The 17,144-nt window shown below is 43.3% G+C and overlaps 1 protein-coding gene across 2 annotated transcripts in view; it reads right to left on the bottom strand.

The window, feature by feature from the left end:
- The window catches only part of TWSG1 (twisted gastrulation BMP signaling modulator 1), a 133,818-nt gene that overhangs the window by 101,626 nt on the left and 15,048 nt on the right, over positions 1 to 17,144 (bottom strand). The window lies entirely within an intron of this gene.

Genomic DNA, 17,144 nt, shown 5'->3' with positions numbered 1-17,144 from the left:
TTAACTTCCTGTCTCTATCTCATTCTTGCATGTTTTTTTCCTTCACTGATGTATCCCTTTGTCGCGGTTTTCCTATCCAATTCTTGCTCTTTCTTTATCCTTTATCTGCCTCTCGCTCTCTTACTCTGTGTCAAAGACAGATGATTAAAAAAAGAAGTCCCTGCCACATGAATCATTGTTGGTCACCACTGGCTCATATTAAGCACTGCTCAGAAGTGAACTGTTCATTAACACTTTTGAGTGAAAGCTGGGTCAAGTGGCTGCAGCCACACTTCTAGAACTGCATCCCTGTATGTAATCACTTCCCCTCTCTAGCTCCACTGCAGAGTCCAAGGCTGGCTCCCTCAATGGAGAAATGCGCTTATGCTTTGTCACCACCACTAAGGATACAAGTACTGCTAGAGCTGGGCTGTAGAGCACAGACTCTGCTGCAGCAGGCACTCTCTTCAATACATGCTGACTTTTCTACACAACACATTCACAGGACAGTGGAGTTTGTGTACATGGCATCTTGGGCGCAGGGCAGGCAGTGCACACACCTGGCAATGTACACACCTGGCAACGTTAAGGCCTCTCTAGCGTCAAAGACTGCACAAAGACATGGGGGCGGGCTCTCGCATGGGAATATCCAAGATAAACAGAACTTGGGCAACAAAAACAAAGCACTGATTTACTATAAGGTCAGAAGCCTGGTTATAAATGGGACTAAAGGTCTACATGGAAGGACACAAATATGCTTTAATCTGGCCTGCAGCTGCATCCCTACCTAACCCTGATCAATGCAAGAGAGGCAAATACAATCCAAGTACTTTAATTGAGGATGTTAACAAATCGTTATTTCCATTACTATTGAATAAACAGTCAAAAGGCTCACTATTCAATGTATATATATATATATATATATATATATATATATATATATATATATATTCACTGAAAAAACCATAGGTTTCACACACGTTCTAGTTAGGAATTAGCATTTAAAAAACCTTGCAAATTCACTTAAAAAACCATAGGTTTCACACAAGTTATAGTTAGCTGTACATATCACTCGTAAAAAACCAATGAAATTCCACGTTATAGTTAGATCAGGTAACTATAACTTGCGCGCCCACAATAAACTGCTGATGACGTCACATATTACATCACTCATGACATGGTCAGTGACATCACTCATGACATCAATGATGACATCTGAAATGACACATTGTGGATTGCGGTCGCGCAAGTTATAGTTACCTGATCTAACTATAACGTGGAATTTCATTGGTTTTTTACGAGTGAAATGTACAGCTAACTATAACTTGTGTGAAACCTATGGTTTTTTAAGTGAATTTGCAAGGTTTTTTAAATGCTAATTCCTAACTATAACGTGTGTGAAACCTATGGTTTTTTCAGTGAATTTGTACGGTTTTTTAAATGCTAAGTTATGTATTTATTTCTTAATTTTTTTTTCTGGTTTTTCACCGTGCACACACCCTGCGCGCACGGTGCGCTTCGCGCACCGTGCGCGTGCTGTGGGCGCTCACTGCGCTTCGCGCACCGAGCACCCACGTTGCGCATTTCGTGCCGTTCACGCCTCGCCATTTTTTACAAAATATCAATTGTTTTTTTCTCCCTTGGGGGTCCTTACATTTATATATTAAATGTGATTCTTAATTCTTTTTATTTTTTTTACCGTACGCATACGGTAAGCTTACCGTACGCGCACTCCGCGATTTTTAAAAAAAATTATTACATTTATTTTTCGTACTTTTTGGTCCTTCGTGGACCCCCTGACAAACGCTAGGGGGTCTGCAACTCTCTTCGTTGCCCCCTTTTCACGTTATCCACCTTTGTTTTTCAGAGCGAGAGACAGAAAATGGCGGCCGACACTTTCTGATTTCGACCGATTCGAATGTTTACAGTCATGTAACCACCAATCAGAATTGAGCTCGCGCACGGCACCGTACGCGTACGGTAAGCTTACCGTAAGCGCACGGAGCGCGCTTACAGATATATATATGGATTTAAATGCTATTTTCTCAGGACCTACTGAACAGATTTACACCAGACCTGCAAAAGGCACATCCCTGACCTGAGGACTACCTCTCTGCCCAATTTCAAGTAATTCTGTTCAGCCGTTCGGGCTGTAGCTCGGACTAAAGGTCCTATGGGAAAATGCATGGGGAAAACGCGTTTTGGGACCCCCCTTTTTTCTCAGCCCCCGCTTGACGAATCCCCCCCGAGACTTTCAGGGTAGGAGCGGAGCGGAGCGCCCCACCTATTTTGAAAAATTTGCGAGGATTCGTCAACCGGCGCCAAAGTTATTCCAAATAGAATGTTGCGGATTTCCTATGGAAACACGGTCCTAACTATAACTATCTACTGGCGAGCCCCAGTAGATAATATATATATATATATATATATCCAAAAGAAAGCTGCACCACCATTGAGGCACCACACACGTACGTCTTAAAACCTTGTTTATTCGGCAAGTTGCAGGGAAACCAGACTCGCCTCCACACAGCGCAGGTAACCAAACATGTTTCGGGCTCATCCGCCCTTGTTCACTGGTATCACAAGAGAGCCACAGCAGCAGAGTCTCGCGCCGTTTGTGCGGCGATTCAAATATAGTCCCGCCCACTGGGCGTGCCTTGCTAGGGCATTCTGGTCTCTGTAGTTTGCTGCATTTGAATATCCATATTGTAATGCCGCTGTAACTCTCAATGTTTTTAAAACTATAGTAGATCGTTGAGCAAGGTGAGGCTAGGTCCCTGCTATCATACTCGTCGAAACTGGCCACGCCGTTCCATCAAGCGCTATCAACTTCCAGCGCATAGGAGCCGCTCGTCCGCGGCGGGGTACCTCGCGACCTGGGCACGGCCGCTATATATCCAAAAGAAAGCTGCGCTGTGTGGAGGCGAGTCTGGTTTCCCTGCAACTTGCCGAATAAACAAGGTTTTAAGACGTACGTGTGTGGTGCCTCAATGGTGGTGCAGCTTTCTTTTGGATATATATATATATATATATATATATATATATATATATATATATTTTATTTATTATTTTTTTTAAAGATCTTTATTAAGAAATTTGTACAACAAGTTACAATATATGAAGGCGGAAAGTCCGCAATCAATAACGAAGACCACTTCTGTTACATACATTGTAGGGACGACCATGCAGAAGCAGCCCGGTATATTACATAGAGAAAAGCTGCGTGGAACGAGGCAGGAAGGACAGGGGAACGCCTGGGAGAGACCAAGTGCTGATGAAAGTGGTAGCAAGGAATCAGTAGGGCGTGTGCACGGAGGGGCCTCACATCATGAGCCATCCCCGGTGGCCGTCTCCAGCGGAGTGCTAGCAGAGGGCGCGGGAGAGGCCGCAGAGGGCAAGGCACTCTGGCGCTAGAGATAAGAAACGAGAGGACCCCAAATGTCAATCGGACGGCTAGTTGCCGGCACCAGGTCCCAGAATTCGGACAGAAGTGTCTGACAACGCGCAGCGTCTTCGAGCCAAGCGCTGACCTTGGGTGCAGACCTTCGTCCCCAGTGCATGGAGACCCTACGCCGCGCCAGAACGAGCAGCATGGTGGTCAGTTTGCGCGAGGCATCTGGGCAGGATCTCACAAAGCCTGAGAGGCAGAGCAGTGGGTCTGGTGTGACAGGCGCTGAGGTAATCGCAGTGATGGCGGCGTACACATCGCACCAGTAAGCAGAGACCTATGGGCAGAGCCAGGCAATGTGGGAAAAGTCGGCTGCAGGAGCGGAGCATCGTAAACATTTGTCGCTGGGAATGAGGCCCATTTTGTGCAGCATGACAGGGGAGCGGTATAATCTATGCAGGTATTTAAAATGTATGAGGTGCAGGCGGTAATTGGGGACAGGCGTTTGGTCTGATTGCAACAGTACAGCCAGACCTCTTGAGGGAGATCGGTGCACAAGTTCTCACTCCAGGCAGCGCGGGTGCTGTCAGCAGTAGTCGGGGACGCCGCCAGCGTGAGAGCGTAAATCCCACTATTTAGCATATATATTTCAATTTATCAAGAGTTGTTACCAACAATAAAAACTGAATATTTTGTTTGAAAAAGTTTGTTAAATCCACCGTATAAAGCACTGCACCTCAATATGTTGAATTCCATAACACAACTGCATGTACTTCAACAAGGCAGTAGGGCCGCGTACTAATTGGTGCACAAAAATATTTTATGTATAAGATTCTTGATTTAAGAGGATGCAGCTGGAGAATTAAGAGCCTTCATAACGAAGTCAAAGTCGAAATGGTATTAGCATAGGTTTTTTTTTTCTTTTCAAACGGAGTTTTATATAGTGCGAACTTGACCCGAAGGTATCGGGTATCAGAGCGCTTTACAAAGCACCAGTTGCGTTACATGAGGACACATTCATTTTTGTTAGGCAAGGGAGATTAAATGATTTCCCCAGAATCACAGGATGTTCAGCGTCATTGCCGAGACTCGACCCCAGTTCCCCAGATTCGAGGTCGACCACACTAGTCGTTAGGCCAACTCCTTTACCCAGTTACTTGAAACCATTGCATAAGAGAAACAAAGCATTAAAAATCCTTACAAAGTGATAAAATATTGTGGGAGCAAACAGAAGTCCTTTCAGACAGAAGTGCTTTAAAATAAATAATTTAAGTTCTTAGAATGTGTCTTGGCATAAAATTGTGCGGCATCGGAGGGATAGCCCTTGGTGGTAGCTCCCTTTGAGGCAAAGATTATTTTGACATTAAAATACATTGAGGCCATGCGTAAAAAGTAAAACGCTGCTCGAAATGAAGAGGTGACTGCAGAATGCTGTGAGTCAGCTTTGAGTTGTTTTGGGCCGGAACCCCTACCTCTTTTTAGACAAGAGTGTCAGGAATTGTACTATTCGGCAGTTCAGCTGCGGATCCTCTGGTGCTAAGCAGGCCAGCACGGTCTGTATCCCAGTCCGAATTCTTCTTTGACTAAAATAAACTTTTAGGAGCTGCCTTCATTCCTTTGAGAGTTCCTTGCAAGTGCATAGGAGATGCGGTAGATCTTCTGTGGACGTGCAACATAAGCAGCAAGCAGTTCCTGCGCGGTCCCTTTCCCAGTACGGAAGGTGCTGAGCACATGGTTATAACCCCAGTAGATATTTCAGGAATTGGTCTTTAATGGTTTTTGAGTAGCTTAGGCTGAAGTATTTTTGAGGTGCCAGTGCACTACAAGTGCTCAATGCCATCCGGCTATGTGCCCTCTTTGCTAGTTCAGCTTTTTCTTCAACCAGCGATAGAGATTTTACTGAATTCCACACTATCTTTTTTTAATGCAGCATTGCTGATGGTTTATTCCCAGTGGTGTAGAAGCCCTGTGTTGTGCAGGCATTCACTGAGGTAAGTCATCGCTGGTCTATCTTTTGCAGCTCTAACCATAGGTAGTGACTGAGGGTTTCCGGTGGAGCCTTCCCGGTTTTGTCCCAACTGATAATGAAGGCTCCTTGCCTTACTAAAGTCTACCTTTGTAGTCAAACTCCAGCCTGATCTGCGCTGGCGAGGAGTGATTCGGCAGGCTGAAGATGATTCTATACGCTCTTATTACGGTGCTGTCCAGGGTTTTATCATTCTGCCACCTCTGCAGTCCGCTGCCTTAAGCTATCATTAGTATAAGTTTGGCTTGTATTACTCGAACTAAAGGGAGTAGTGTTGGACCTTTCAATTTTGGCCTATGGATCCTTAATGTGACTGCCAAAGCGAGGCCTTTTCTTCTGATCCAATCCCTCTGAGCAACAAAGTGGCCTCACTTATCTATAATCACCCATAAGTATTTGTATTCCATTGCTGCTTCGATGCGTGTTTTGCCCCAGACCCAAGGCCGGTGGTTTCTTGTAGTTTTTGCCAGTCGTCATGGTCCTTGTTTTCTCAAGATTCCTGATGAGTCCTGAACATTCTAGGACTTTCAATACATATTTGCTGGTATTCTTAGGGCTTTTTAACATAGTTTTTTTTTTTTAACCAATTTTATTCGTTATCTTTAAGGTACAACGTTCGTGAAACTGTATCAGTTGAAAGCATTCACATACGCAAAACAATAGGACAGAAACAGTATTAAATAGCAGCCTCTTCAACACAAAATAGTGAGAACAGTAACAATTTCAGATCACAACGATGAAAGTCCCACCACTTTTGTTTATGTCAGCAATTTAGCAATCTCTGTGACATTTATGCCTCCACAGTATTCCTTGATAGCTGAGGTGACGGACATGTTGTTTTTTCCCCTCCTTCTACCCAATAGCAATAGGCACATTTGCATCTCCCAAGGAAAGGGACCAAAGCTCGGGGAGGGTGGGGTATTGGGGATGCGAGGAGCACCAGAGTGGGGGTTAAGGGTGTCGGATGGACCAGCCTGTGGTGGTACACTACGATAGTGGAACGATGTTCCCCATCTAAAACACTAGGGAATCTTTGACAGTCTGGAACTAATGTAGCAGACCATCCCATGAGGCTGCTATGGGGACCTTACGCAATCCCCAGACTTCTTCCCCCCTCCGTGCTTGGCTTTTTAACATAGTTATTAGGAATTACAGTCTCACAAAATTATTTCACTAATCAGTTTAATATCTTTAATTGCAATGCATTAAAAGCGCAAGTGCATGTATGACTTGCACTTGAATCTTTTAGTAAATCACAATGGAGCTGAGGTTTGTCAGTTTTCAAAACAGGTATACTTTCTTGCACGATGCTCGTACATAAACAAAACAGTGGTTTTGGTCAGGCACAATACAGCTTTCGCCCTATCCGTGCACAATGGGGCCGGGAAGTGTCAAAGAATAAACAGCAAATGCTTTCTTTTATAATGTATTTTGATATTTGTCACCAATAAACATATATTTAAAACAAGAAAATACATTTGCCACTGATACTTTTTTTTACTTTGTCCAAAATTGACCTGATCGAAAAATTAATTTGATCTAGCCCCTCCATTAGGGCCTTGGACACACATTTTTTCATGTTATAAATCCTTAAACACTATTAAAATATCTAGGACAATGAAAAAGGTAGACAGCTGCACCATTCATACTAACTTGTCAGTCGTTCGTGCTCTTAAGGGTCCAGTGACTTAAAAATAGTGCTCCAGTTTAAACACTGTATTTAAAGGATTTCTAGAAGGTAAATGTTTCGAAATAGTCAAAGGTTTTAATTTTCACAGAAAAATGACAAAACATAGCATGAAGTCCTTATCTTTAAAATGTCTAATTTCCTCCCTTTTTAGGAAATAATGATAGAGTGGAAACTAAATGCATGTACTTGTATAGGTTATGTGTGGTGCTGAGTCTCTCTGTGCAATTGAAATTGCACTTGTTTGGGAACTCTCTAAAGATGTGTTCCTAAATATATGCTGGTTAAGCTCTCTCCAGAAATGCTTATGCGATTTTCTTCACTTTGATGTCTTACAAATCAAGGTCGTTTAACTGAAAAGCCTTAAGTCAGATAAACAAGATTTTTAATACAATTTGGAGCGTCAAGCGAGGTACTGTGTACGGTTTCATTAATTCCTTCTCGCCCTCACTCGTGATCATGCCACCGACCACACCCATCACACCTGAATGAAAAAATGGGGAAAGTGGATCAAGGATACAAGGTCTGGTTGAGGGCTATTAGACTAGGAATGCCTTTGGAATACTAATTCACTGCTCTCAGCAGCACCAGTCAACTTGGAAGTAGATTATCTCTTTCATGGTACTAGAAATGAAATAAAGAAATGTCTCAAGAAGATGTGAGAATGTAGATCAACAAATAGCTCTGCAGAGGGTCCCTACGACCTCTCAGGTATACCCACCAACCTCACATTGTTAATGCTTCCTCATTAAATCGCTTAAAAATATCTGGGTTATTAAAATGTCCCTGGAGATGTAAAAGGCCCGGCCAAAAAACCCCAAACGATTCAAATCCTGACTCGCAGCTCCACAGAATTGGCAAATGGGATTCAAAGACAACCCCTCCTTATTTATTAATACACACATTTTCACTAATTGGTATTTAATTGAACCCAAATTGTATAAAACAGTATTTGCACAGAGGGACATACATTTGCCTTCAAATAAAATTGCATCTCACCACATCTTACAAATATGCAACTCAAATTGTCTCTTTATCTGTAAACAGTGTTGCAAGTCTTCATACAAAACTTCTTGTCTTAGCAACCTTTTTAAAACTTAAAGCGCCACTGGGCAAACATGATAGCACCACGCCATTATTCAACTCAATTTGATTAAGACCAGGATATAAGCAATCTCTAATGTACAAAACCCTTTAATGTCTCTCGAATGTTCCCGCCAAATAACTTTTTTCAATGTACTTTCTTGACTGCTAAACATTTGAAAAAAGTAGCAAATTACATGGGAGTAATGTATACCATATAATGCAACAGGTGTTCGATTATATTAATACACCTTTAAAAGAGATTGCATATCTCTCTTTCCTCTGTGCATTAAAGAATTGAAAAAGGTAGGTTCCTGTAGACTTCAAATTAGAAGACGGTTTTATATCTTGTGGCAGCCATGACAAGATGTTAGAGATGCTCAGTCCTAAGTATGTATATTCGTTTACTACCTCTAGTTTTCCCCTATTAAAAAAACAAGATTTGGGAGATTTAATGCCTTTAGCCCCCATTATCAAAGTTTTAGTTTTCCTCTCATTGTCTGAAAGATTATATGCAAGTGCAAAGAAGGCTAAAATGTCAAGTTGTTTCTGTAAATTAGTCAGGGTAAGTGGCATTAATACCAAGTCACCAGCGTACAACAAGGTTGAAAACTCCCTAGATCCAAATTAAGACAAATAAAGAGAAAATAACAAGGGTGCCAATAAACGACCATACTTGAAACTGTTGCTTACAGGAATTTTATCAGAATATGTGTTATCATTGCCAAAAAGTAGTTTTAACCCATTTTCTGGATGAAGAGATCTCTATGGGCACAACAACACATACGGAATGCCAAGTCTCACAAGTTTATGTCTAAGAATCAATTGGTCTACAGAGTAAAAAGCATTACTAAAAATCAACATAAGCCACATTTATCTTAATTTTCTGTACTTTCACATATATTTCAACCAGCATGTACAAGCAACAATGCTATCTATAGTGGAACAAGCCTTCCGAAAGCCTGACTGTTCAATTGGCAAAAGCTGGACAGCATCCCCCTCAAGACGCTCAACGATTAGTACACATTTAGCAAAAATCTTCTAAAATTGCAATTGGACGATAATGTTTTGGAAGATTACGATCCCCTTTTTCATAATGTGGGATGATATTACTTCCTTGCCAAGACTTGGAGATTACATCTGCCTCGAAGCAGTTTCCTTTATTCATCGCAACTGCGCACTATGCCCCTAAGGGGGTAAAAGAGAAAGAGAAAAGATACATTTAATACTTTAGCCCCTAGTTACTCCAATGATGAGCAGGAGGTGGAATTACCTTGGAAAGGTCCATCTTGATAGCTTCCATAAAAAGAACCTCTGGCTAAATTCCATAATATTGAGAATAAGAAAATAGCCGATAAGCAAATGTTAGAGTACTGAACAGGTTGTCAGTGATCATTCTAAGAAGCATGGTTCAGTATCTACTATAGAGAACAATGCCGGCTTTGGCAAGTAACTTTCAAAGAGGTTTCAGGCTTGTGCTTTAAATTCTATAATTCATCTGGGTAGGCATGGCTTGGGGCACTATAAAATGAGATGTGCTCCTGCAATCCCCCCCCGAGAGCAAAACCAGTTATGGCACATATCCTGAATAAAAACACACCATGATGGCACCCACTGACCGTGGCACACACTTTGTGGCTGCAGAAAGCAGGAAACAGGTGATTACAGATCTCCCTGACAGAGGATGATAACAGGTCCAACTTGGATCCTTGGCTACCAACGAGTACCGAAGATGCCAACCATGAGGGCACTGAGAGCACAGATTGGAGGGGCAAGTGGAGAGTGGCATGACGCTGTCCAGGCAGCAAGACTTAGCCTACTCCGTGGTGTGGGAGGTGGGCTGCCTCATATTGCAGTGGAGAGACAGTGGGAATTGAAGGGGCTGTGAGCCAGAGTCATACACTCGTGAGGGGAAGTCGGAGACAGAGGGAACGATCAATCAGGTTGATTAAGTCCTGTGTGGGCACTGCACCACCGCACAAGTAAGAAACTGGGGTGTGGGGGGTTGAGTGGGGGGAAAAAAAAGAGGAGAATAAGAAGAAGACAGCACAAGTGCAGCCCGGGAACCTGCTGCTCTGCGCTGGGATGTGCTGCTTCCTCTTGCAACCTCCTTCCAGTTAGTGGTAGAAATGGGCTGAAAGCAATAATGGATCCCGGAGAGCTATACATTTCTAAAAAGTAGACAAAATTCTGAACTCAGCAAGGTGTCATTTGTGTAGATTCTTCAAGGCTTTTTTTTTAATAGAAACTAACAGTTGAAAATAAAAAATATTGAAATAGAGTTAAAAAAAACAGCCATTTGTGCTAACGTTTTACCTGTAACCTCTTCAAAGTATGACAGATTTTTTAAAGCAATATGCAGTAACATCTGCTGGGCCCTTATGGTTACGGGGATATATAGGGCTTGTAGGTTTACCAAGAACTCGAGGAACCCACAGCCAATAACTGAGCTGCGTCTTGCAATGGTTTTTCACTGTGTACCGGGTATAAAGCAATTAATTTGAATTGAATTGAATTGAAATTAAATTTATAAAGCGCAGCATATACCCGAAGGCGTCTTGACGCTATACATGAAATTTGAGAACATGCAGAACATAAGGCAGGCCGCGCTCAGATTTAGAAGTTTTAGGCGATTTGTGTAAATAGCCATGTTTTCAGGTCTTTCCTGAAATGGATCAAGGAGGGAGCTGATTTTAAGGTGATGGGTAACGTATTCCACAACCTAGTTGCTGATCTAAAACTGCTCTTTCCTCCCCAGGTAGCCTTTTTAAAAGGAGTGATTATCACGTTCCTAGCTGTTCCATAGGATTCTGTTAGGAACATACCACTTCAGTTTATTTCTAAACTGTGTAGCTCCAAAACCGTGCAATGATTTAAAAACCAGGCATAAGACTTTAAACTGACATCTCTGTCTGACTGGGAGCCAATGTAATTTTCTTATGGCTTCTTTGGCAGAGACATTCTTTGGAATGTTCAAGATGAGGCGTGCTGCCGCATTCTGTACAATCTGGAGCCTGTTAAGCAGGCCTGAGTTGGTGGTAAGGTAGAGGCCATTGCAATAGTCCAGACGGGAAAGGACCAGGGCCAGGGTTACAGTTTTTAAGAGATCCTGTGGTATCAACTGCTTTATTTTGTTGATTAGTCTAATGGCCCCGAAAGAAATGGCTGTGATTTTGTTAATTTGGGCCTTGAATTTAAGTTCTTTGTCTATGATAATGCCTAGGTCTTTAGTTTTAGCTACGGGTGCAGGAAGCACTCAGAGTACAGGTGGCCACCAATTGGGTGTCCAGAGAGAGGGTTTATTACCAAAGATGATGACCTCTGTCTTAGTTGCATTCAATTTTAGACATCCATCCAATCGCTCACATTCTTCATGCAGTTCTTAAAGGTTTCGCCCTGGTGTTTATCTTCATTTGTTAAAGACACCACGATCTGTATATCGTCAGCATAGGAAGCTAAGACGAAACCAGCTTCTTTTATTATTGAGGCAAGTGGCGCAACATATAAATTAAAAAGTGTGGGGCTCAGGGCAGAGCCCTGTGGAACTCCACAAGGTAAAGAGAATTGTTTAGAGGTTGCTGATCCCATTGCTACGTTAAGTTGCCGATTGGTTAAAAAGGATTTTAGGAGTTCTAGTGCCATGCCTTTTATTCCTGCTTCTTGAATACGGGCAGCCAAGATCTCATGGCTGACCGTGTCGAAGGCCGCCGAGAGGTCAAGCAACACCAAGGCGGCCGTGCCTCCTTCGTCTAGAATTGACCGAATATCCTCAGTAGCGGTGATTAAGGCTGATTCGGTGCTGTGAAATTTCCTGAAACCATGTTGTGTTTCATCCAGTAAGCCAGAGAAATCAATGTATTGAGTCATTTGTTTATTCATTAACCTCGCAATACCTTTGGCAGCGAAGGGTAATCTTGCGATAGGGCGATAGTTACCGACTTCTGAACTATCAAGATCAACTTTCTTCAAGAGAGGGAGAACTGAGGTCCGTTTTCATTCAGTGGGAAAAATTCCACTGGTGAATACTGTGTTAATGATAGAGCCCAGATACACTGCCATTTGTGTAGGGATCAAATGTATTAAACTGGGTGGCAGGGATCAAATGGAGAGCCTGATTTAATTAATAGAATAAGGTCTGATATTTGTTCAACTGAGGGAATTATAAAGTCGGATAAGCCAGTTAGGTCATTCTTGGGGTAGGTATTACAGTTACTCTGCCGGTCGATGCTTGTGAAGTTACCATAAATGTCAGTCACCTTTGGTAAAATATAAAGACTGAAAAATAGGTACCAAAGAAACCTATATATTTCTGAAATGGGAACAAAATATAGAGTTTAGAAGCAGTGGTTATTTGCACATCTCCACAAATGTGGGTACCCATACAAGCATATGAATTAGAGGTCATTTTTCAAAATGACATTGTTTACAAATTGTCTTACATTCATTTGGAAGGCAGAAATGGTAAGAAAGTCAACTGGTAATAATACTTGATCTACTATTCTCTGTTCCCCTAAGTCTCCCGATAAAAATGCTAACTCACTTGTGTGGGTAGGCCTAGTGTCTGCGACAGGAAAAGGCCCAACATGCAACGCGGACACATCACATTTTTCCAGTGAAAACTGACCCTTTTTTTGCAATGTCCCTAGTTGTGGATTTTGGACCCCCATCCGGTTGCACCTAGGGAAACCTAGCAAACCTATACATTTTGTCAAACTAGATACCCTGGGGAATCCAGGATGGGTTGACCTGTGTGGCCCTCACCAGGTTCTGTTACCCAGAATCCCTTGCAAACCTCAAACTTTGTTTTAAAAAAAACAAATTTTCCTCATATTTCTGTGATGGAGAGATCTGGAATCTACGTGTAGCCACAAACTTCCATACACCCAGCATTCCCCAAAGTCTCCCGATAAAAATGGTACCTCACTGTTGTGAGTAGGCCTAGTATCCATGACAGAAAACGGCCCAAAATGCAATGTGGACACATCACATTTTTCCAGTGAAAACTGGCCATTTTTTCGCAATGTGCCTAGCTGTGGGTTTCAGACCGTAGCTCTTCCGGCACCAAAGGAAACCTAGCAAACCTATAAAAAAAAAATTAAACTAGACATCCAGAGGAAACCAGGATGGGTGACTTGTGTGGCTCTCACCAGGTTCTGTTACCCAGAATCCCTTGCAAACCTCAAACTTTGTTAAAAAAAAAAGAATACATTTTCCTCACATTGCTGTGATGGAAAATTCTGGAATCTTTGTGGATCCGCAAACTTACACCCACCCAGCATTCCCCAAAGTCTCCGGATAAAAATGGTACCCCTCAATTGTGTGGGTGGGCCTATTTCCCACAACAGGGAATGGCCCAAAACATACTGTGGGGACTTCAAAATTATCGATTACAAAAATTCCTTGTTTTGTGAGCGACACCTGCGTTTTTGATCACGGACTCGGCTGCTATCTAGGGAAACCTACCAATCCCAGACATTTCCAAAGACTAGACACCGTTTTCCTACCCAGAATCCCATGCAAACCTCAAATTTAGATGAAAAAGAAAAAAATCATATGCGTGCCATCGTCATTACATTGAAACAAAAAGCCTCAGGAGGTTGGGGAAGCTCTTCCCCACCTCCCGAGGCAAAAATAAAAAAAAGGAAATTTCTCTGCTGTCTGCAGTAGAGGGATTTTGTGCGCCTGTGCACATGACGGAATGGTTCAGTCATGAGCACAGGAGCACTGGTGCTCATGACGGAACCATGCCATCATGAGCACCAAAGGGGTTAATGGTCTCACCATTTAAATCATGGAAAAGACCCCATCGACCTAGCCTTGTATTGCCCTATCACTATAGTAAACACGGATTACAAAATCCTCAGTAGGATCCTAGTCCCCTGCATCCAGTGAGTGATATCTTGACTGGTTAACGTAGACCAAAATGATTTCATACCAGGCAGGAACACGCCTTAGAGTTGTTGCCCTATTGCTGGACTTGCAAAGCCATTCAATGCCCTCAATTGGGATTGCCTCTTTTGCATCCTGTCCAAATTTTGCTTTGGTTCAGGAAATGTTTGCCTGATCCGCATATTGTACACGGACCCTACAGTCACTGTCAAGCTTGGGGGCCTTCTCTCCAAGTTTATCATTGTGGGCAGGGAAACAAGGCAGGGCTGCCCACTCTCGCAAGTTCTATTTGCTTTAGCAATGGAGCCTCTGGTGACCTGGGTTAGACGGTGCGGCGGACACTGGGGCTTCCCTCTGCCTGACAGAGTCTACATGATATTATGATACGCAGATGATGTCCTCTTATCATCTCATCACTCTCCTATTGCTGGCGGAGTTTAGTGCAGCCTCTGGGTGAGTTGGGAAAAATCCTGTATTTTTCCCTTGGGGCCTGACATGGACTCCATATTCCTAAACTTGGGTGAGGGGCTGATCTGCTAGAAGCCCACTTCCTTTCGCTACCTCAGCATCCGCTTGAACCACATGGTACAGAACCTGCTCCATGGGAACCTGACAACAGCGGTCCCAGCACTTCGGTCACAGGTGACCTTTTGCTGGTTCCTCCCATTGTCTGTTATTGGCCGCATCACAGTTTCCAAGATAGTGATGCTTCCTCACCTCTTGTACTATTTCGCCAACCTCCCAGTAGATGTCCCCAGATGTTCTTCCCGGAACTAAACAAGCTCTTGGGTTACTTAATATGCCATAACTCTTGAAGGATGGTGGCCCTCTCACAACTACAGCACCCGCCAGACCACGTGGGCCGTAGGACCCCAACTTCGAATATTATTATGTGGCAGCCCAACTACAGTGGCTCTCCTACTGGCTTGCCGATTGATTCCTTGAAGAAACCTGCACGACAGGCCCTCCACTCACCGACATCCAATTACTATCACTAGTAATTCCAGAACCTGGCCTAACCATGGCCACCCACTCCTCCTCCATGTGTCCCATGCCCGTTTCACCAAAGCCTTAAAGGCCACAAAAGATTCTTCTCTATACACCGGCAATACTTCTTCTTGGCCTTCAAACTTTGACTTTTGGAAAAAATGGGATTTGCATGCCCCAGACCAGGCAAGGATCCGCACTCTGGGATATCTACTCCAAAATTGTCAACTGCACACTTTCCTGATCCTGCTAAAAACAAAAATGGGCTGAACGAGGGGCAATTTCTCCCCTATGCCTCCTTAAAGGGTGCACTTAGGGATATCTGTGCCATCCACAACAGAGAACCAGACACTGATCAGCTACTGCAAACCTTACATTTGCTGGACAATGGTCACAGACCAATAAGCTGGCTTACAAGTGCTTTGGTGGCTTTGACACACACCTCACTGAGGCCCCTGAAAGGTAATTAGGAAGCAAAGTTCAACCCAACCCTCCATGACAAGAGTGGGCTAAAGCGTAGCCATACCCAAGAGAGGTGTCACAGAATACCCATCTTAAACTCATTCAGTTTTATGTATTGCACAGGGTCTAACTCTCCCCTTAGCGGATCGCCAGAATATTCCCTGAAGCCACAGACCTCTGCAACAGATGCAGCACCACCGCAGCAGACATGAAGCACGTGCTGTGGGACTGCCCCCAATTTGTCCCTTATGGGACGCAGTGTTGTCCAAGCCCAAAATGGTCACGATTAACAGGAGACCAGATCATGAGAAGCGGGGGCCATCTGGATATAGAGTAGGTCCCACCAACAAAAAATAGTGGGGTGTTTCTTCAATCTTGCTCTCATTGTCACTAAAAGGTACATAACCTTGAAGTAGAAACCCCCAGCACCACATCGGCCGAGGCATAGTTCAAGATGCAATGTCGCTGAGCAAAAGCCGAAGCCATGGCTCTCTGCAGAGGAGGCACTGGGCCTATGCCTTTGTCCTATAGCCCGAGAACTAGGAGGCACTGCTCTTTAGACTAAGTGACCCTCCCAACTGCAGGGACTCTGAGCCCAAGACCTCTTGAACCCCATCAATCCCTTTAAAGAGCCAACATTGGTTCCCCTCACTGCATTCTCAATAGCTCTAGATGACCATCTAAGACCGCCTCAACACAGCAGAGTGGCTCTACGCATTTTCTGGTTGTCCCTCGTGTGAAGACCGGTATCAGACTCCCCATGGCCTTCTATCACATTACCCTTACTACACCAGCCCTTCAATAGTTTAGGCTCTATCGGAGAATTCACAGCCCCTCATACACAAGAAGCTGGGCTAACATAGGGATCCAATAGCCATTCCATATACGCCCCCTCTTTTGTATTAAGAGTCCCATCCTCAAAAAGCTTCATTGGGTTAGGCAACCTAGTCATCATTCACCTGCACCTATGTTAACGGTGGCCATGCTCAATGGACCCACTATGATCTGAACTATTATGGGATATTCTGGTATATGTTTGTTGTCCAAAAATAGCTAAAACAATTTACAAAAATGAATGCAACAGGGAAACTCATTTCTGCACTGTATGATACAGTGATAGGCCAGCTGGGGACCTTGGCTGTTTAGAGCAGAAAGAATTGGGACATGGTGGTGAATACACCTCTCACAGGCAACCAAGAGCAATATCTGTGAAGACTAACCTAGTGCATTTCATTTAACTACAAGCATAAACAAAGGCACTTTAAGCACTTGCATCAATTAGTTTATACTCAAAATGGGCTTTAACACATGTATCCAGATACCACTACGCAGTGTGTTCAATGTAACTTTGACAGGCATGATTTTTATACACCAAGCATGCCTATACTGTAGCTTAATACAAAAAACAGTGGACCCTAGTAGTTGGGGGATTAAGATAAGGATAGACACAAACTAAATAGTATTTATGTCCTTTGTCCAGCCGGACAGGAATTTATTTGGCGATGCACAAAATCAGAAAGTAATGTCAAGGGAGCACAGCCCTTGACCTACAGTGAACAAGACAAAACAACAAATATAGGCAACAGCGAGCAAATCGGTCTGTATACTTATAATCAGTGAACAGACTTGATTATAATTTGAGT

This window comes from Triturus cristatus, chromosome 5_2, assembly GCF_964204655.1.
Source record: "Triturus cristatus chromosome 5_2, aTriCri1.1, whole genome shotgun sequence".
Taxonomy (NCBI): domain Eukaryota; kingdom Metazoa; phylum Chordata; class Amphibia; order Caudata; family Salamandridae; genus Triturus; species Triturus cristatus.
This window is presented reverse-complemented; position numbering and strand designations above follow the sequence as displayed.